General features: G+C 38.4%; 1 protein-coding gene across 15 annotated transcripts in view; it reads left to right on the top strand.

The window, feature by feature from the left end:
- Positions 1-22,777, top strand: part of GJC1 (gap junction protein gamma 1) — a 67,468-nt gene that overhangs the window by 14,850 nt on the left and 29,841 nt on the right. For 5 of the 15 annotated variants that reach the window (XR_012475918.1, XR_012475917.1, XR_012475916.1 and 2 more), the window contains exons 1-2: positions 2,760-12,553; positions 21,493-21,568. The gene's annotated coding sequence lies outside the window, so the exon portion shown is untranslated. Of the gene's footprint in view, positions 1-2,759; positions 12,554-16,354; positions 18,767-21,492; positions 21,569-22,777 lie in introns of those variants that run through there. The other 10 variants (XM_074224330.1, XM_074224327.1, XM_074224329.1 and 7 more) reach the window with 5 other exon arrangements.

Raw genomic sequence — 22,777 nt, 5'->3', positions numbered from 1 at the left:
TCAGTTTGGCTTCCCAGGGCAGATCTGGAGTGGTTGCAAACCAAAGAGAGATAGATTTATGCTTAATATGGAGGAATCTTTAGTCCTATTGAGGTAGAAAGGGCTGCCTTGGACAATTGGAAATCTTCCTTTGCTTTGAGCAATAGAGGTTCTATGACCAGATGAATTATGATGGTGGTTCTACCAAAGGGGTAGGGCTTCCATTCTGTGGCCTTTGAGGAGTCCTTTTATCTCTGAAACTGTGATTCTGGGATATCATTTACGGGCTTTGTGATGTCCTCCAAGAGCTTGATGAGGCAGGGATGGTCAAGAGTGAAAGTGTCCAGATAGGGTGTTAGGGGACATAATGTTAAAGACTAACTCAGGGCAGAGCCAAGATGGCAACAAGAGAAGAATGTCTCTTAGGCGCTCTCTCATAAAACTTATAAGCTAAGGACTCTAACTAAATTTTCAAGAGACAGCACCCACAGAGGGACCCAATGAGTCAGTTCTCCTACTCAAGGTAACCTGGAAAAGAACAGAAAGGCTCTGCTTCCCCGGGTTGGAGGGGCGGCCTGCCAGAGTGAAAGAACTTCAGCCTCCCGGAGGCAGCCCCAGGGCGCTGGGAGCCAGGGCTCACAGCAGCGGGGAGTCTCCGGAGCTACACCCTGGGGAGCACCGGGCACAAATAGGGGAACAGCAGGGGGACCTCTGCCAGAGAGAGCATGTGAAGCCCAGCCCTCAGGGCACACAGCAGCCCAGATCCAGGAAACAGAAGCAGGTGGAGGTAAGCAGGAGCCCCCAAGGGCATGAGCCTATTGAGCTGAGGGAGGGGAGTGAAACGAGAGACTGCCAAGCTCTGCCCCTGGAACAGGACTCTGGGGCTCTGACCACATTCAGATCCTGATCGCAGTCTAGGCCCCCCCCATAGAACAGCAGGGCTCTCCCCACCTCAGCCCCGTGGCAGAGGGGGGTGCTTATGGTCATTCACAGACCAGGAGGGAGGACAGAGCCTCACACACCAAGTCCCTTGTGGGAGTGTCCCAAAAGCTGAGGAAGCACCCCAAAACCAGGCTCAGGCTGGGAAAATGAGCAAGCAGAGAAACGAGGAACACCATTGAGAAATACATTATCTATGATCCTGAGAAGGATCAAAATACTCAGTCTGAAGATGAGGAAGCACAAGCTCCTGCATCTAAAGACTCCAAGAAAAACAGAAATTGGGCTCAGGCTATGACAGAGCTCAGAAAAGACTGTGAAAATCAAATGATGGAGTTAGAAGAAAAACTGGGAAAAGAAATGAGAGAGATGCAGGAAAAACATGAAAATGAAGTCAGCAGCTTAGTCAAAGAAATCCAAAAAAATGCTGAAGAAAATAGCATGCTAAAAACCAGCTTAGGTCAAATGGATAAAACAGTTCAAAAAGTTATTGAGAAGAATGCTTTAAAAAGCAAAATTGGCCAGATTGCAAAAAAGGTAAGAAAACTCTCTGAGGAAAATAAATCCTTCAGACAAAGAATAGAATTCAGGGAGATTGATGAATTTACAAGAAACCAGGACTCAATACTTCAAAACCAAAAAAATTAAAAATTAGAAGAAAATGTGAAACATTTTATTGAAAAAACAACTGATATGGAAAATAGACTTAGGAGAGATAATTTAAAAATTATTGGAATACCTGAAAGTCATGAACGGGAAAAAAGCCTTGACATCATTTTCAAAAAATTACTACAGGAAAATTGCCCTGATATCCTAGAAGCAGAGGGCAAAATAGAAATGGAGAGAATCCATTGATTCCCCCCCCCCCCCAGAAAGAGATCCCAAAAAACCAACCCCTAGGAATATTATAGCAAAATTCCAGAACTCTCAAGTCAAAGAGAAAATATTACAAGCAGCCAGAAGGACACAATTCAAATGCCATGGAGCTGGCAATGAGGATCTCACAGGACTTAGCAGCAACTACATTGGAAGCTCGTAGGGCTTGGAATATAATATTTTGAAAGGCAAAAGAGCTTAGAATGTAGCCAAGAATCAACTACCCAGCAAGGCTGAATGTCCTCTTCCAGGGAAAAAGATGGACTTTCAATGAACCAGGGGAATTTCAAGTGTTCCTGTTGGAATGGCCAGAGCTGAACAGAAGGTTTGATCTTCAGATACAGGACTCAGGTGAAGCATGGAGAATGGAGGAGAGGGGGGAAATATGAGGGACTTAATGAGGATGAACTGCATGTATTCCTGCATAGAAAAATGACACTGATAATATTCATATGAATCTTCTCAGTTAATAGAGCAGGTAGAGGGAGCTTTTATAGTTGAAGCACAGAAAAAAGGTGAATTTGAAGATAAAATATGGTGTAAAAATGGAGTCAATAGAAAAAAAGGAAATGTAATGGTAGAAAGAAAAAGGAGAGGGGGAATAGGCCAAGATATTTCATATAATAAGATTTTTGTTTATTACAATGAGCTATTGCAATGATATGGAAGGGGGGGAGGCAAGGGGGGATGAGGGAACCTTTGCTCTCATCAGAGGTGGCTAGGAGAGGAAACAGCATATATACCCAATGGGGTATAGGCATATGGAGTAGGAGGGGGGGGATGGGGAAGGGGTGATGTGAGTGATGGAGGAGAGGATGGACCATGGGGGGAGAGTGGTCAGATATAACACATTTTCTTTTTTACTTCTTGCAAGGGGGCTGGGATGGGATGGCCCATCCGGTACCATAGGGCCAGGTAGATGCTGGGCCTAAGGGGTGGTGGGGGGCTCGGGGCCTCTTGGCCCCAGGACCAGGGATCTGTCTGCTGCGCCACTCAGCTACCCTACAGCAGAGTCAGAGTGAAAGGAGAGAGAAAATATAGTACATGGTAGTGGAGAAATACTAAAGGAGGGAGTTGCGATCAGCAATGGCAATGGTGGAAAAATATGGAAGTAACTTTTGTGATGGACTTACCATAAAGAATGTGATAGACCCACAACAGAGTTGTTGGTGTTGGAACAAAGACTCAAGCACATTTTTTGTTATTATTTTGGGGGGGGTGCAGGGCAAATGGGGCTGGGTGGCCTGCCTGGGGCCACATAGCTAGGGTGATTGATTGGTCGATCGTTGGGTGTCTAAGGCTGGATTTGGACCCGGGTGCTCCTGGCTCAAGGGCCAATGCTCTGTCCACCACCCAGCCACCCCTACCATTATTACTATTTTATTTTATTTTGGGTCTTTTTTTCTTTTTCTTTTTTTTGGTTTTTGCAGGGCAGTGGGGATCAGGTGGCTTGCATGTCACATGGCTGGGTGATTATCGGGTGTACGGGGCCGGATGTGGGCTTGGGTGCTCATGGCTCCAGGGCTGGTGCTCCGTCCATTGCGCCACCTGGCCATACCTACAATTATTACTATTTTTTTAATTTTAATTTTTTCTCTCCCCTTTATGGGGGGAGGGGGTATTTCATTTACTCTTAAACAAGAATATTTTATTAATGTATAAAAAATACAAAATGAGAATAAGTATTAAATAAAAAAAATTAAGACTAACTCCTGGAGTTTGGGGACCAGTTCAGGAATCCTTTCTTAATTTGACTTTTTACTAGGCCAAGTAAATCAGTTGATTGTAGTGATATTTGATTTGAGTGTAGTGTGATTCTCTACCTGGTACCATTTCCATGCCACTCTGGCATTTAAAATACTTTACAACCTGCTCTCATTCTGCCTTTCCAACCTTCTCATACAGGCTTCCTCTTCATGTTCTCTTTGATCCAGCTCACCAGGCAATATTGTTCTGTTTTCCTTTTCCATGATTTGTATCAACTGAGCCATAGGCTGTTTTCTCTTTCTTTTCCTCTGATTCTTGGAATCCCTGGTTTCTTTAAAGACTTGGGCTCAGGTTCTTCTTTCTGTAGTTGACTTATGCCTCACTGGTCCCTAGGGCCTTCTCAGTTACTTTGTATTTGTTGTAGCTGCTGTTTTTTTTTTTTTTTTTGCATAGGTCTCACTGTGTTTTTAAGCATATATTTACATATTTTCTCCCCATTCATTCAAGTCAAGTATTTTGCTTGTGGTTGGTGGTTGGTTTTCTTCTCAGAAATGCCTCAAATGCCTCTTTTGCTGATTTTCTTGATAATTAGACTCAGGTATGTATGGTATGGCATTTTATTTTATTTTTTTAGGTTTTCTTTTTTGCAAGGCAATGGGGTTAAGTGGCTTGCCCAAGGCCACACAGCTAGATAATTATTAAGTATCTGAGGTCTAATTTGAACTCAGGTACTCCTGTCTCCAGGTCTGGTGCTCTATTCACTAGCCCATTTTAAAAATATATATTTTTGTATATTTTGGGGGCAATGTACCTTGATGAGTTCCTTTGCTTTTTTGGATTAAACTACTCTTCCATTTTCTTTTTCAGTTTCTGGTAGGTACAAAGTAATTTCATTGTTTGAGGATATTTTTCCTGACTGCTTGAAGAATTTGTCATTGGAAATGTTAAATTTAATAGTTGTGTCTAGAAATTTGAAATATAGGGTTCCCCCCCACACACTGGAGACAAGATGTGGATCATTTTGATTGATTTTTTTTCTGTATTCCTAAGTCCTAAATATAGAACTGAGCAATTTCTTGTATTATTTCTCTTAGTATAATATTCAAGTATTTTGATATGTCATGTTCTTTCAGGAAAACTTGTGATAATTAGGTTGTTCTCTGTTTCTTTCCTTCAAAGTCAATTATTTTGGCTTGTATAGAGATGTTTTGTTTTGATTTTTTTTTTGCCTTTTGCTTTTTTCTGCCAGATTTTCTTCTACTTTAGTGTTTTTTGTGTTCCAAATCTTTTATTTTCACTTAAACATCTTTAGAGAATTTTTACAGTGTGTGGTCAGTTTTAAGTTCCTTCTAGGCTTGGTGGAACACATTGGTCCCTAGCCCCATTTCTTCCTTTTATTTGGCTTTTTTTAGAGATTTGGGGGTGGGTAGGAAAAGTGCTCTGGAAGAAATCTTTGTAGCCGTATGGTTCCTATTGTAGGGACCAGTCTAGGGAGAAGACAGCATCCTCTCCTTCATTTAGCTTGATCAGAATCAGTGTCTACCATTCACACAGGGTTAAGGGGATAAGGTGTGAAGGCAAAGTCGCTGTGGTATAAGTAATTCCAAGATGGGCCCAGGCACAGGGCTGTTAGTTTGTGCATCCCTTACTGGGAACTTACAGGCTGATAAAGGTGGGTAACTTAATGAATCCTTTAAAGATTGTTGAACTATGCAATGCTGAGCTGGATTTTACCTGGCTGGGTCTCTCCTTTTTGTCCTGTGGATTAATCTATAATTACTTTTGATACATAATTTCTTTTTTTTCTTTCCCTTTCTTTCTCCTTCCTTCTTTCTTCCCTTCCTTTCTCCTTCCTACATCTCTCCTTCCCTTCCTTCCTTGTCTGGGTCCACCTCTATCTTGCCCAGATTGGAAATGCAGAGACCACTCATACATCCAGTCCCACTGCTGATTAACCCAAAGCTTGAACCTGCTTTTTCTGACCTGGGCCACTTCATCCCTGCTTAGGCAGCCTAGTGGTCCTCAGTTCCTAAGGGCTTACCATAGTGAGACTGGACAGTTCAATCACCCATCAGCTTTTCTCCTGTCACTCAGAACTCCTGAGTTCAAATGAACTGTGGGCCCAAACCTCCTCAAGAGTAGCAACTATTAGTATATGCCATCATGTCTGACTCTGGGGTTTTGTTTTTTGAGAGTTAGTGAGACTGGGGAAAATATTTAATCTATTATTTGTGAGTTCCATGATCCTTCTGTATTCAGTCAAGAAACTCCCATAATAAATATATTATGAAATGCAGTTTATTTAGGCAAAATATAAAGCCCAAAATGAAACAGACTCTGCTTTCAAGAAACTTATAGTCTGTGTATAATCTATGTGTACACAGACAAATCAGTACACACAGAGATACAAAATACAAATACAAAAATTGGAGTGGGGGGGACAAGACCTGGAGCAGGAGCATTAATAATTAGAGAAATGTAATTGAAAATATTCTGAGATTATACCTCACATTGATCAGATTGTAAGAAATGACCAAAAGAAAAAAAAGGAAATGAGAGTTTTTGAAAGGTCTGCAGGAAAAAAGGCACACTGCTGCATTGTTTTGGTAAAGATGTTAATTGATTCAGCTATTCTGTAATGAAATTTGGGACTATATCCCAAAAGTCAATCAATAAATACTTATTAAGTCCCTATTTTATGCCAGTCTCTGTAGTAAGTGCTGGGGATTCAAAAAAAGGCAAAGAAAAAGAGCTGCTCCCCCTCCAAAAAAAAAAGAGCTAATAAGATTCTCACAGTCTAATGAGGAAACAACATGCAAACTAGTTTGCACAAACAAAATATATACAAGGAAAAGTTGGAGATAAGAGAGGGAAGACCTTAGAATTAAGGGAAATCACTTTCTTAGGACATGGGATTTTAGCTGGGACTTGCAAGAAGTCAGGAAAGCCAAGAGGTGGAGATGAGAAAGAGCATTCCAGACATGGGGAGATCTGGGCAAGGATGTACACCCTTTGACTCAGTTATACTACTGCTAGGCCATTATCTGGAAGAGGAAAAGGACCTGTGTACAAAAATAATCATAGCAGATCTTCTAGTGGCAAAATGTAGACACTAAGGGGGGCACTCTTTTGAGTTCAAGTGTGTTTGCCATCCTCTCCACTACTCCCTTCTTTCCTTATTGACTTCAACTCTTTGATTCCTTTTTCTTTTTCATCCAGTCTCTTTCCTGACTTTTGTATTCCTTTGAAGACACTTTTGACAGCCTGACTTCACAGTTGTTTTAACTCCTCAGTTTTAATCTCTTTTCTCTCCAGACTGCTATGGCCACCTTTGTAAAATGGTCATTCCCCATCATCTTCCTTCCTTCTGTTGCTGCCCAATTGTTCAGAAGGATATGGAAACCCTATATGTGTTTACCTTCCAGCTCAGACTGGATTCTCCTTGCAGTTCAGCAATCCTTCTTGGTATCTCTTATTGACTCTTCACTACATTTTCTCAACAGTTGTTTCAATTCTAACTCTGGGCACCAAAGATTCAGGCCATCTAGTGAAAGTGCCTACCTCAAAGCATGTCTGTGGCTGCATCCTCCTCCACTACTTTAGAATTTCCTCATACATCCTTCCCTTTATTTCTTTCCTATCTTCCTCTCATCGTTTCCAAAGCTATTATCTTAGATAGATTCAGAGCTAGAATAGGCCTCAGGGATTATCTTGATTCATCTCTATATTACAAATGAAGTCTAGGGCTGTTAGATTATTATTAGGTGACTTGCCAAAGTCACACAATTGTAAAGTATTAAAGCCCTCTAGTTCCAAATCTAGCAATCTTTCCTCTAATGGATTCCTTCCTTATACCTTCTCCATCAATTATTTTCTTGTTTGCTTCTTAAAACTCACTTCATTTTTATTGACTTCATTTTGCCCGTAAACAGATTACACTATCTTTAAAATAAATTTCCTTCCCAGCTCCCCATTGTTTTTTTTTTTTAACCTATACTATCTTATTTAACCTATACTATCTTATTGCCAAACTTGTCTTTAAAAAGGAATGTGGACTGGCTCCCTGCATTTTCTTACAGTCTCTTCACTCCACTACCCCTTCTAATCTGGCCCTTATAACACTTTCCTAAATAATCCTCTCTAGTGTTATCAGGGATTTCTGTTTACAATATTCAGTGGTATTTATCTTCATTTTTCCATGGAACTAGTTGCAAAATGTAATTGTATCTACTTAATCTTCATTTTCCTCTATGTCTTTTTAACACTGTTGGCTACCCTGTCCCCTTTGAAATAAATGGCCCTGAAGCTTTAGCTTCTATGATCCTATAACCACTGCAAAAAATTCTCATCCCTTAGCCATTCGAAACAACTAGAGACCATTTAAGTGGGAAATGTGTGGAATAGACTATAAGCACAAGAGGAGAGATTAGAGAAAGGAAGATCATTGAGTTGAAGAAGGCTACTGCAGAGTGCGATGGAAATATGGGTAAGTTTTAAATAAAGAGAATACTTACTCAGAACAATTCATTGAGTCCAATGCCCACATCTTATAGATGAGGAAACTGAACACAGGCAGTTGAAGTGATTTGCCCAGCATTACATAGGTGGTTGGTGTGCCAGTCAAGATTTGAACCCCAGTGTCTTTCTGACCTCAGGCCTGTTGCCCTACCCAGTACCTCATGTTGCTGCTTTCAGAGTATCAGTAATACATGAGTGGTCACATAATGAAGAAATGTTTGAACCCAATCTTTAATTGACTCCAGGTTCAGTAAGCTGTTCACCCCTCTATGTTAATGATTGTTGATGTTATCAGAAATGCCAACTAGATTGGAATTAGTACAAAAATCTAGTGTAAATACATATTGCCTATAGTAACTGCCATGCAAAACATTTGTGTACTTGAAGAATGGAGAAAAATCATTGGATTTCTTTTTTTTAATTTGATTACTTTTTGTTTGTTTGTTTGTCTTGCAAGGCAATAGGGTTAAGTGACTTGCCCAAGGCCACACAGCTAGGTAATTATTAAGTGTCTGAGGCCTGATTTGAACTCAGGTATTCCTGACTCCAGGATGAGTGTTCTTATCCACACCACCTAACCACCCCTGGATTTCTTGATTTAAAAAAGATCAATAGAAATGGTATGACTAAAAATAACTAAATCTTCAGTCAGTACAACAACAAAAAAGAAAGAAAAGAAAGGGTATTCCAGGCAGGAGGAGGTCCACAAAAGTATAAAGGTAACAATGAAAAAATAAAGAGATAACAATGAATGTCCATGTGAATAGATTGTAAATGAATCTACCCAATTGAATAAAGAACCTTGAATACCAAGCCAAGAAGTATAAACTTAATGGGAAAGACTATTGTATGTTCTCATGTAGGGAAGTGACAAATTGGGAGTTACTTAGTCAACAAGCATTTATTAGCTTTAAGGGCAGTTAGATGGGGCAGTGTATAGAGTACTAGGCCTAGTACCAGTGCTAGTACTGGGTCTGACCTCAGATACTTAGTAGCTTTGTATGACCCTGGACAAGTCATTTAACACTGTTTGCCTCAGTTTCTTCATCTGTAAAATGTGCTGGAGAAGGAAATGACAAAGCACTCCAGTTTCTCTGCCAAGAAAACCCTAAATGGGGTCATAAAGAGTCAGATGTGACTGAACTGTAACAAAAAGTATTAAGCACCAACTGTAAGCCAGACAGTGGGCTAAGTGCTAGGGATGCAAAGAAAAAGTGAGACTGCCCTGCCCTTAAGGAAGCTTGTACTCTACCAGGGCAAGCTACACTACACTATGAACTAGAGACAAAACAAATTACAAGATAATGTGCTAGAGAACATCACTGAGGATCATCAAGAGTTTGTGAAGTACAAGTGAGAAAAGAAGAAAGATCTGTGGGTTAGGAGACATAGGTAAGTCAGGGTATGAGGTGAAGTATACTAGGGCTTCTCTAATTTTGTAATTTATTCATTTAGGTACTTACTGTGTGTATGTGTGTATATATGTATATATACACACACAATAAGTACCTTGAACATGTCACTAAATATATATTTATATACATTTGTATAAATATTCATATATCTATATATAAATATGGACTCTGCCCTTAGAAAATTAGTTGAGGATATAAAACACATACTTAAATTTTTTGATGAATCTATGTTTTCATCTGTTTGAGATATCATGGGTTAGGTTGGATCTGAGCTGAACCTTAAAGCATGTTTGCCAGTTCCAGAAGGACAGGACTTTTTAGGGAAGAAGATAAGCATAGGGGCGGCTAGGTGGCACAGTGGATAGAGCACCGGCCCTGGAGTCAGGAGTACCTGAGTTCAAATCCGGCCTCAGACACTTAATAATTACCTAGCTGTGTGGCCTTGGGCAAGCCACTTAACCCCACTGCCTTGCAAAAAAAAAAAAAAGCCCCTAAAAACAAAAAAGATAAGCATAAGCAGAGAACAGGGAAAAGAAGGCAAAAAGACCCATTTCAGTGCACAGTGAATGGTTCGGTTGTTTTGTGGTTGAAAATTAGTCTGGATGAGTGGCTTGGGATGACATAGAATTATTGAATGCCAGCCTGACAAGTTTAGGATTTATCTGCTAGACAGTGCTGACCTATTGGAGGCTTTTAAGCAGGAGACTTAGATCAATTTAGAGAATTTTTGAGTTTGAGACTTTAGGGATCTTTGTTACCTTTTACTTTGACTTAGGAAGGTCCTTTAACTTTCCTTCCACACCCACATTCATTTCTGCCTCCTTGACTTTCTTTGTTTATGCTAAAAGTAAATGTTTGAGAAAGACAACCTGGTGACTTCGTGTAGAATATATTTGAAGGGAGACTACCAAATAAGAGATTCTGAACTAGAGTGATAGCAGGAAAAATAGAAAGGAGAGACTGGTTTGAGACAGGGTGAAAAAATTGTTGCTCAATCTGTGATTGATGTGAAGGAAAGGAAAGTCAAAGATGACTCCAAAGTTTGGATCCTGGATGACAGGGGAAATGGTGATACCATTAGTAGCAATGAACAGTAATAGAAGTCTGAGGTAGAAGCTGTTTTGCAAGGAATATGGGTTTTAGATACCAAGAAAAGGAGAAAAGAGGGAGCAGAATTAGCAAGGACAAAAAGATATGCTGGATGAGTATGGCTTATATGTGCAGATGGTAAGGAAATGAATAGTAATGATTATAATAGCTAACATTTAGATATTTTATATTTACTATGTACCAGGCACTATCCTAATGGCTTTAAAATTTTTGTCTCTTTGAGCTTCACGACAATTCTAGGAGGTAGGTGTGACTGAACTTTAACGAACTGATAAATTTACTGTAGATAAAATTAAAACCCCCATTTTACAGCTGAGAAAACTGAGGCAAACAGATGCAATGACTATCCTAGAATTATACACTTGATAAATGTGTGAGACCAGATTTGAATTAAACTCTTCCTGACTTCAGACCTAGCACTGATTCTGTTGCAACACATGGCATTTTGAGATGTGTTTATTGGGGAGAAAATGACAAAATTTGATGATGGACAAGATTCAGGGAATAAAGGAAAGGGAAGAGTCAAAGATAACTGTAAGATTTTTTTTTAGTTTGAATTGAGGGGAAATGGTGCCAATTATGGAGGAACCTGTTTGGGTGCATGTGCAGAGGGGGCAAAAATTAGATCTAAGTTTGACATGATTGAGTTTGAGCAGGATATCCAAATAGAGATAGTACTGGTACACCATTGAATACATAGGACTGGAGTTAGACTAAAGTTAGTTAAGGGTATAGATTTGGGAGTCTTTAGAATAAAGGTAATAATTGAGGCCTTGAAAATAGATAAACTTTGAAAGAGAGAGTAAAGGAGAGATCCTCAAAGGATGAGAAGAGTTCAAGAAGACAAAACAAAAGCAATAAGAGAGGGAGGGGTAACCCCTCCAAACAACAAAAAGTGCTTTTCTAGGAACTGAAGAGACAACCTGAGTGGGGAAAAAGGTGGGGGCTGTTAAGAAGTAGCAATAACTCCAGAGGGTCCAATTCAGCAGAAGATCAAGAGTCAAAACATCCTTGGAGTTGATGAGGAGGTCATAGAACTTAGAATGCAAGGGACCATCAAGAATATCTATTTCCACTTTCTCATTTTTATAGATGAAGACATGGAGTCCCAGAGAGGAGAAGACATTTAACTGAGGGCACAAATGTCATAAATATTAGGGTTCCAAGTTTCTCACCAAGATGACCTTAAGGGCAAGGAGAAGTAGCAAGAAGTTATGTTCTTTATGACTAGATCTGAGGATGGAGAGTATCAGATTACCCACAGGAAAGAGATTTGAGCTCCAGGTTGTACCCAATTTAATTGATTCCATGGCAGAGAGAGGTCAATTTTAGCAGCAACATACCATTGGTATGGTACAAAGAAGACTACATTTAGAATCAGAAGGTATCTGGATTCAAATTACACTTCTGATGCTTACTGTCCCTGCAACCTTTAGTAAATCACTTAACTTCCTTTTGTCTCAATTTCAGGTGATGGGCAGAATCAAATGAGATAATATACCTGAAGTTCCTTGTAAACCTTAAAACTCATCTATTATTGTTATTCAAGTGGTGGAAACAGAAACCAGGTTGCTGAGAATCAAGAAGGGAAAAAGCTGCCATGGAAATTGCTACTTCAGATCAGTTATTTGGCTGATTTATTTATAGGGTACACAGCATTAGGTTTATTTCTATTTTCTCTGTAAAGGAGAAAGACTTTGAAAGAAACATCAGAGTGGATGTCCAAGATGAGTGCAGAGCTGATCTTGATGAATTCAAGACACCATGCCCAAATGAATAACTACATCCTCAAATTTTGAAATAAAATGACCAATGTGACTGCTAAGCTATTGTCAGTGACATTTGAAAACTCATGGAAAATGAGAGAAAACTTCCTAAATCAGTGTTTTCTTACAATCAGGTTCAGGAAAACCTTTCCAACAGTCAGCTTTTCAGTGGGCTGCCTCAGGAAGTGGTGGATTTCCTCTCCTTAAAGATTTTCATAAAGAGGTTGGATAACCACTGACCAGGTTTGTCATAGTTGGGGGTGGGGGAACTTTGGTGTGTGGATTGAATTAGATATCAACTCGAAAGATTTTGTGATTCTTTGATTTTATGCTTTGTGTCAGGAGAGTGCAAGTAAAAGAGATTGCAGAGAATTCCATGGGGAATGTTGAATAGAACCTAGGATTGATGTTGCATTTGTCTTCAATTACTCCCCTAGTTTTATTGTACTTTTTCCAATTTTTTTCTCTTGGAAAGTCTTTAAATTATCACCTGTTGTTGGAATATAAAGATCTGAATAGCATCATTGTTTTGTCTTCTTATTTTAATGCTTCTCTGTTGCTAGAAAGGAAATATTTTTCTTTCATGAGAATTCTATGATTTTCCCCCTTTATTTAAATGTTTTTCCTGTATGAGAGCATAATTTTTTTTTCCAATTTGTTTAAATTTACATCTTCATTATCTTTCATTGATTTCTCTCTATCCTCTTTTCACATGGTAAAATGGGTCAGGATCAATTTTTTTAAATTGATGATGATTTTACATACAATATAAATATAATAGGTTATAAGGATTTTTCCCTTTTATAGATTTAGACAAGGAAGAGGCTTTGTCTAGTTCAATTCCATTTTTACTGGGGCCCCAGAGGTTAAATAATTGATCCAGTGTCACAAAGGTAGTAAGGTCATAGAAATGATAATTAAACACAGGTCCTTTGATTCCACATCCAGTGTGCTTTCCTCCCACATTATGCCATCTCACAAAGCACTTTCCTATTGAGGATCCTATGGAAACCAAGATTAAAAGACTTCCCACAGTTACATAATCAGCCAAACAATAAAAATTATTTGCTAAGCACTGTGCAATGCTGAGGATACAAAGAAAAGCAAAAATAGTTCCTGCCCTCAAGTAGGTTACATTCTAATTCTGGAGACTTATGTGTAAATAAATAGTACATACAAGATCATTAAATAGTAACTGTAGAAGGTGGGGCTTAGTAAAGACCTGTAGAAGGTGGTGCTTGAGCCAAGTCTTTAAAGAAGGGAGGAATTCTGAGAGGTAGGTGGAGGTGAGTAGGGAAAGTGAAGTAAGCCTTATGTAAGCATAAGAGGCAGCCAATGCAGTGGGCACTTAGATAGGCACCAGATCATTGTTTGAGGAGAAGCAACAGCCAGTAGCCCAGTGTGGCTAAACCATAGAATGCATGGAGGGCAATATTGTGTTAAAAGACAATAAGGATAAGAGAGGACCAGGTTATGAAAATTAAAATTAAATTCAAAACATGGCAGTTTATATTTGATCCTTGAAATAATAGGAAAACAGTGGAGTTTTATTTAACGCATAGGTGGGCACTATGATCAGAACTGCACTCTAGAAAATTCTGATTTAAGAACTCTGATCAATGTAATGACCACTCATGATTTCAGAGGATTGATAGTGAACCATGCTTCCCACCTCTTGACATAGACATGGCTGGTTTGGTAAATTGTTTTGCTTAACTATGCATATTTTCTAGAAGAATTTTGGTTTTTACTCTCCCTGTTCTTCCTTTCCCCCTGTTCCCAGTTTGGAAAAGGAATTAAATGCTTGTAAATTGAAAAACAAATTTAAATCAAAAGATTTTTAAAGGAAAAGCAATGGAAATGTGAATTGATTCATTATGGAAAGCAATTTGGAATTAGGCTCAAAAAAATTACTATCCTTTGATCCACCAGTACCACTATATCCCCAAAGAGATTACAGGAAGAAGAAAAAGACCCATGTATACAACGACTTTATAGCAGCTTTTTTTTTTCCCTGTGATGGTAAAAACTAGAACCTAAGGGAGTGTCCATCAGTTAGGAAATGGCTGACCAAAATGTGAATGTAATGGAATGCTTTTGCATTATAAATAATAATCTGTTTAGAGAGCAGAGGAACCTAAAAAGACTTGTGTGAACTGATACAGGATAAAGTGAGCAGAACCAGAATAACAAAATATGTAATAACAACATTGTAAAAACAAACAGCTTTGAAAGACTTAAGAACTTTGAACAGCATAGTGACCAAACACAATTCCAGAGGACCATGATGAAACATGCTAGCCATTTCCTAACAGAGAAGCAAGTGGGGTTAAGGTGTTAAGGTGCTGAATGAGATCAATATTCTTATGATATAGGACTGGTAGGTGGTGCCACGGAGTCAGGAGGACCTGAGTTCAAATCTGACCTCAAGACACTTAATAATTACCTAGCTGTGTGGCCTTGGGCAAGGCACTTGAAATAGGAATTGCCTTGGGGGGGGGATGGGAAGACTAATTAGGAGGCTAGTAAAATAATAAAAGTGCTGAGTGACTGAAAGAATGGTGTTGTCTTCATAAAACAAGTAGATATGAGAGTAAAGAAAATAGATTGTATCTAGAACTGAATCTCTAAACAATCGTCTTTTTCCAGGCTTGCCTATTTCTGTCTAAAGCACCACCATTCTTCCAGATATTTTCCTTCTTGACATCTCTCTCATGCTATCCTTTTCTCTACTTATACACCTACCACCTTAGTTTCAGCTCCTACCTACATTATTGTATCCATTTCCTAATTGGTCTCTTTGCCTCAATTCTCTCACCATGCCAATCCATCCTACACCCTACTATCAAAGCAATTTTCCTTAAGCACTGACTAACCATGTTGTTTCCCTACTCAGCTGACTCAATTGCCTCCAGAATAAAATCTACATTGCCCACTCAGTTATCTAGCCAAACTGCACTCTAGTCTATCTTCCATCTTGCTGCTTTTCACTGACCATTCCTGCACCGCTGCCCCCACACACACACACACACACCTTGAATACATTCTCTTCTGACCTCTTTCTCATAGAGAAAATAGGTTCAGTTGCCTGTTGAGGTCAGAAGACAAATTACAAGGGGAGGAAAAGAATTAGCAAAATGTTCAATAATTTGAAAAAAACGGACAAATTGCAATTTTCCATTCCTCTGCATATTTTTGTGATATGATTTGTCTCCATTTAAAATTTACTAACAGAATATGATATAAGGTGATTCTCTAAATCGCAGAGGTTTATCAAATAGGATATTCTTTCCTTAAGTAATTTATGACCATTATCCTTCTAAATATTCTATATCTTCTGTTCTTCCAGATGAACTTTATTTTTTTCCTAGTTCTATGAAGTATTTCTTTGATAATTTGGTATAGCATTAAAAATAAAAATTGACTTTAGTTATTTTTATATTGGCAAGGACCAGCCATGAGCACTGCCTGTTCCTCCAGTTATGTAAGTTGGTTTTTATTTCTTTAAGGAATATTTTGTTATTGAATCTATAAAAGTAAGTGTATGCTTTTGGTAGATTGATTCTCAAATATTTTAGGCATTTTTGAGGTAATTTTGAGTGTGATCTCTTATTGCATTTTGTATATAAATGTTGTTGATTTTTGTGTGTTTATTTTGTAGTTTGCAATTTAGCCTGAAGCTTTAATTTGTTTTAATTAGCTTCTTTAGCAGTTTCTCAGGATTTTCTAAGTAAATTATCATGTTAGCAAAGAAAGATAGTTTTACCTCCTCTTTACCTACATTTAATAGCTTATTGTGACTTATAGTATTTCTAGAACAATTTCAAATAATGTCGAGAGGACATCCTTGTCCTTCTAGTGTGTCCCCATTGCATAGAATACCTGCTTTTGGTTTTAGATACATATTTTTTATGGTTTTAAAAAAACCCTTTGATTACTCTTCTTTGTAGGGTCCTGGCATAAATGTTAGTTTTGTACTATGTCATAAACTTTTTCTGCAACTCATAAGATAATCATGTAACTTTAAATGTTTTTTGTTTTCAATATGATTAATTATATTGATTATTTTCCTAATCTTGAATCATTCTTCTGTTCCTGGAATAAATCCAACTTGTTTATAATGAAAGATTTTCTTATACTTTTAACTATATAATAGGTTTGACAGGATTTTATTTTAAAATTGTGAATCTATATACACTAATAATAATTTTTGAGGAGTTTGTGAGAGAGGACTATAAGGAAATAGCTTTGTGGAATGTTGGAATCAAGTGAAAGATTTTTAAGAATGGGGAGAGCATATCTGTAGGCATTATCGAGGAAGCTTGTAAATATGGAGAGATAGAAAATTAGAGTTAAATATAGGTATGATCTTCTGTAAGTGACTGGAGGGGGTGGGATCAAATATAGAGATGACTTTGGCCAGGACTAAGATCAATCCTTTATGAGAGACTGCAGTGAAAGGATCAGAGAATAGGAGATTCCAAGGTGGGGTGGGGGTAGAGTAAAGGAGTTCCTTGGAATAACAACAGTTAAGGGGAAGAATTCACATGATAAACAAAAGATACAGGTTATTACAAAAGACAATTTCAGTATTAGAATATAAAAAACTTGTACAAAGAATCTGCAACTAGACTAAGAGGAAAAGCAATGTTTGGGCAAAAGTATTTTCATTATGTATCTCTGATAAGCATTATATGAAAGATATATAGGGAATTTCCACAAACACATAAACTCCTACCTGTGCACCTTCTCTACAATTTATAGTTTTAGGTTATGGCAAAATCCATAGTGTTGGAGAGGATAAAGGAAAACAAGCCATAAATTGATGTAACTGTTCTGGAAAACAATTTAGAATTATGTGAAAAAAATTACTAAACTGTTCATACTCTCTGATGTCATCATCTCATAGCTGAGCATACATGTCCTGATGAAATTGGTGACAGGAATATGGTAACAGACATATTTATACTGAAATATGCATAAAAACATTTTGTATGTATTAGAAATGTTTTCCTATGTGTATTAACTGGAAGTACCTAAACATGAATATGAATGTAATGGAATATTACTGTGGGGAAAGGAATTAAGAGAATGGGAATACTTGGCAAAACTGGTACCTAGAAAGTAGAATCAGAAAAATATACATGATGACAGTTATGCAAATGACAACACTAAAAGACAATAGAATTTATATTGCATTGACCAGGGTTGTTTGTAGATGATTCATGATGGAACATGGTTCCTTTTTTTCGGTAGAGAGGCTGAGGATTAAGGTAGTATGAATTCTCAGCAATAACTTGACATTATTGACTACCATAATCTCCCAGATACTTTTATGTCTTTGAATTTTTGTGATTTTTTTTTTTTAGTGCCATTCCTACCTATTCTGTTCAATCTCCTTTGCTGGAATAATATTCATTATTCACATATTAATAGGGGGTGCTCCTCTTCCCCACAGTCTCTATCCAAAAATACTTTCTCTGCTATCTCTATATTCTCTCTTGATAATCTCATCAGCTCCCTTGAATTCAATCATCACTATATGCAGATGACTCTCAGATTTTATATATTCAGCCTAGTCTTTCTCTTAAGCTGTAGTTCTGAATCACCATATACATATATATATGTATGTATGTATGTATGTATGTATGTATGTATGTATGTTTATATATATATATATATGGGTAAAAAACTGGTTACTCATACTCAACTTGTCCAGAACAACTCACTTCCTTTTCCCTTAACCCCATTCATCTTCTGAATTTCCCTTTTATAATTGAGGGCTCTAATTTCTAGTCATCCAAGTTGACAACCTCTGAATTGTCCCGAACTTCCCACTATCGTTCACAGCTGCCATATCTTAATATTTTTCGCTCTTACACCTCTCATGTACATCCCCTTTTTTCTACTCTGATGGTCACCAAAATGATCTTCCTATGGTTTAGGTCTCAACATGTCACCCCCAACTCAAGCTCTTACCTCTAGAGTCAAATTGAAACTTCTGTTTCTGTATGTAAAGTTCTCCTCCCCATCCATCTCCTTTTCTTCCAGTCTTCTTACATGTTACTTCCCTCCCAGCCATACTTCATTCTAGACATTCTGGCCCAACTACACTCCCTTCTCCATGCCTTGGCACTACTCTGACCCTCCCATTTGCAATGCTCTCCCTGCTCCTTGAAGGATGTTATTATCTCTGGTCAATACAGAAACCATCAATTCTTCCAGAGGGCTGGTGGCACAGCAGCCTTCCCATTTCTAGACAGAGGTGCATGTATTTGCACAGAGTCAATGTGGAAATTTGATTTGTCTTACAGTGCATATTTGTTAAAGGGTTTGTTTGTCCTTTTTTTCAGCTGAGAAGGATTCAAGGAGAGGGCAGTTAGGGATAGGGTTCCCTCAAATAAAAATAAAAATGAGAACAAAACAAAAGAAGACTAACTAAAAGGAATCAGACAGGTGAGATCACTTTGAAATGTACATGTTGAATCTAGACTATTAAAAATCAGAACAAACTGCATAAAAGATTCATAATTTCATGGACAATCCACAATGTTCATGGAAACGTTCATTTTTTTGATGTTTAGTTCAGAATAAATAAAATGGGGGGAAAATACTGGTTCCAAGTGCAGTTGTTAAGGATGCCTTTCCCATCTGTCTGTCTTGCCTCCTTCTGACCCCCAGCTTTTTGTACCTTCCCATAGGAGCTGAGCAGGTGCCCATTTTGTCTTTCTCATGAGTATACTTCATGTGTACGTATTGTCTCCACCAAGACAGAAGATTGAGAGCAGACTGTTTGACTTTGTCTTTATAACCCCAGCAATTAGCATAGTGCCTAGGATGGAGTAGGTGCTTAATAAATGTTTGCTTATTTATTGTTTGATGGCAATAGTAGAATTTTTTAAAAAGTTTTTAAAAGGTTTTTGCCATTGTAGAAATTTAGTAATTTGAAAGATACCCTCTGCACAGGTGTCAGCATTTTTAGAAGAGTTTCATAGAAACCTATCAGGTTGGGGGTCTTTGATGGGATACTATGCCTGGAATTGCAAGTTGGACTGACCCCATCAATAGGGTTGGAGCAGGGCAGCTAGGTGGCGAAGTGGATAGAGCACCGGCCCTGGAGTCAGGAGTACCTGAGTTCAAATCCAGCCTCAGACACTTAATAATTACCTGGCTGTGTGGCCTTGGGCAAGCCACTTTAACCCCATTTGCCTCACAAAAAAAAAAACAAAAAAAATAGGGTTGGAGCAAGCAATTGCTTGCTCCCATGATGGTTTATTTGGCTGCTAACATTCCAGTTTACATGGCACCACAAATTCCCCCTAGATATGTAAGAGAATTAATTTCTTCTCAGTTTCTGTATAGTAATGGCTTAAGTGAAGGATCCTTGGAGCAAGAAGTGACCTTAGAAACCTTGTAGTCTGGCTTCCTAATTTTATTTGCAGATGAAGAATCTTATGCCCAGGGTGGGGGCGGGGGCAGGGAGTGATTTGCCCAAGATCCCACAACTAGTTAGTGGCAGAGCCAAAGATAAGCTATGGTTTTTTGACTCTCAGTGAAATGATCCTATCTTTCCCATATATGGAAATACTGACAGTCACATACATTCAGATAATGTAGCTGTCAAAATTTTGGAAACTTTCTTCCAAATGTAGATGTTGGAACTATGGAAGCTTTCTTCCACATTAATTTTTTTATGGGCTTTTGGAACTCATTCAGAAGCCCTTATGTTCTTGGGCCTTAATGAGAGAGCTGGGAGGGCCTCAGAGATTTTGTAGCTCAGATGAGAAAATGAAGGCCTACAGAAGTTAAAGCACTGAACTAAGGTCTTTCATACAAATTCACTTATTTCATCTTTGATTTCTGAACCTGAACTTGAGATACCAAGCTTCTATTTCCTTCTTGGTTCCTGACCTTTCTTGTCTCCCTGGGCTCAGAGATGGGTCTTTCTAGATCCTTTATAACCTTTTCTGCTTCTGCCACAGTACCTGGATGCCTCCTCTGCCCTCCAACCCCACCTTGCTCCCTAGATCAGTCAGAGGTAGTGTAGTAGACACCTTCTTTTGGTGCTGGCAAGGACCATCAGACCCTTTCTTGGAATGATATGTTAAAATTCATAAGACAAAAATATTTATTATTTTCAATATGTCTATATTAAAACAGTTGTCTATTTTTTAAAAAAAATTCAATTTGTGAACCCAAGCTCAGAGCCCCCTGCTCCAATCCACAGGGTTTCCCTACAATGCCATTTATTGAATGAGGAGAAGGCACATATTCTTTAATAGTACTGGGTACAGGGGTGGCTAGGTGACGTAGTGGATAAAGCACCAGCCCTGGAGTCAGGAGTACCTGGGTTCAAATCTGGTCTCAGACACTTAATAATTACCTAGCTGTGTGGCCTTGGGCAAGCCATTTAACCCCATTGCCTTGCAAAAAACTAAAAAAAAAAAATAGTACTGGGTACAAGTGACAAGAGGCACTTCCTCATCCCTAAGGACTGGGAGCCCAGGGTTGTGGGGGGGAGTGGGTATGAGGGGGAGGGGTGACTCAAGGGCTCAGAGAAGATGGAAGTAGCTCAAGCCCTCTCTTCTGGAGGGGAGGAGAACTGCAGGAAGCTCTCAAGTAGGCCCGAGGGCCATAGCACCATGAAAGATCCACTGGCCAGGAAGGGGGGACCAGCTGCCTTCTACTGGGAAGTGTTTCTGAAATAAGGAAGGAGTTAGGGGACATCTTAGGTAAATAATTTGGCTGCTCATTGCCCAACAGGATATGTTTGTTGTTAACAAGTAGTGGAATTGCCCAAAAATCTGGAGAATAAAGATGTGTGTGGTCCCTTTGATGACCTGACTTAAATAATCTGGAATTGCTTCTGCTTTGGTATTTTCCTATGGATGACAGAATTTATCAGCTTCTGCTTCTCATAAATGTTTCATCTTCATGTCATATTTTCACAGATCGCTGTGTCAAAAGAGTATAAAGCTCACTGCTCTTATGTTAGGCCTGCCTCATAAAATTTTAAAAAGAGAAATACAACATTCAAATCACAATTCAGGCCCTTCATTTTCAGTGTTTTTGTTGTAAAGAAAGCTTTGTTTCCTCATGCCTTTGAATATGAGTTTTAGTAGCTTATTGTAAAATCAAGGAGACTTAAGACCGTTTTTTGTCTACTTTTTTTTCCCCTTTAGTGGGATTCTGGAAGAACTTCAAGATAAACATTCACTCTTCAAGGGTATTCAACATAACTGAAGTACTGGCTAACAGGTAAAATGTGTGTTCAGATTTGCTTTGAGTGGAATAGATAAATATTAGTAATCAAAAGGAACAGAAATATATTTACATGTATTCCAACAATCAGTCTAAAAGTTTTAAAGCAAGACTAGTTTTTTGTTTGTTTGTTTGTTTTAGATTTTTCAAGTCAATGGGGTTAAGTGGCTTGCGCAAGGTCACACAGCTGAGGTCGGATTTGAACCCAGGTACTCCTGACTCCAGGGCTGGTGCTGTATCCACTGTGCCACCTAGCCACCCCCAAGACTAGTTTTTTCATTATGGAAAATACTTCTTTGACTTCTTAAAATGTAGACCTAGTTTAATTAGTTATTTCAAATGGGTCATCCACTCACTGGACTTAATATCCAAAGAGAAACTACAGTTTAAGTGTAATCACCTGCATGCAACTTCTATTATTCTATAAAAAAATCAAAGCTGAAATTACCCACTGCAGTCTTTTGAACAGTACCATATTCCTGGATTCTGCCATAAGTCAGGCTAGCCAAGGAGTTCTGTTGGGGTAAGTGTCCCCTTAGTTCCTTTCCCTCTTTAAATTTCAGCTCTTGATGGTTGCTTATGATTTCCAGCTGTATCATTTCCTTATCTCCCTTTAACACTTTGCTGACTGGTCCCACATCAGCTGCTCCTGAAAGGAAATATAATTTGTTCATTTTTTAATTGACCCTTAATTTGGAATGAGTGTTAAAAAAGCTCCCTGTTGTCCTCTTTTAAGAGCCCAACCCCTGTTGAATCTGTATTAGATAGAAGTAACCATTGCAGTTACACTTTTGTTTTAAATGTTAAACAGATGGTGTTAAGTTTGCAATATTTAATGTACAGTAAAGATCTGTGTTTCACAGGTTGGCATGACCAAAGAACTTAGTAGTTACTTTATATCTGATGATTAATATTGAAAACATCTCCATAGAATCTACCAGATGCCTTTGGAATCCAAAATTTATATAGAATTCTGAAATGGGAATTTACTATATTCTCCTTCCTGAGATTAGTCTGGTTTCCCAATACTGTGTTCTGGAATCTGGGAAAACCCAGGGACAGAGAATTGAAAGTCAGTTCAGATCCAGCCTGACTTAGAAGTTTGGAATTATTCCCAGGGAATTTGGTGGCTAGGGAAGACCTAGAACCATCCAAACTATGTAGGATCATTTTGATTCAAATGTAAATAAATCCTTATGGGTGAAT

The sequence above is a fragment of the Macrotis lagotis genome, chromosome 2 (assembly GCF_037893015.1).
Source record: "Macrotis lagotis isolate mMagLag1 chromosome 2, bilby.v1.9.chrom.fasta, whole genome shotgun sequence".
NCBI lineage: Eukaryota > Metazoa > Chordata > Mammalia > Peramelemorphia > Peramelidae > Macrotis > Macrotis lagotis.
This window is presented reverse-complemented; position numbering and strand designations above follow the sequence as displayed.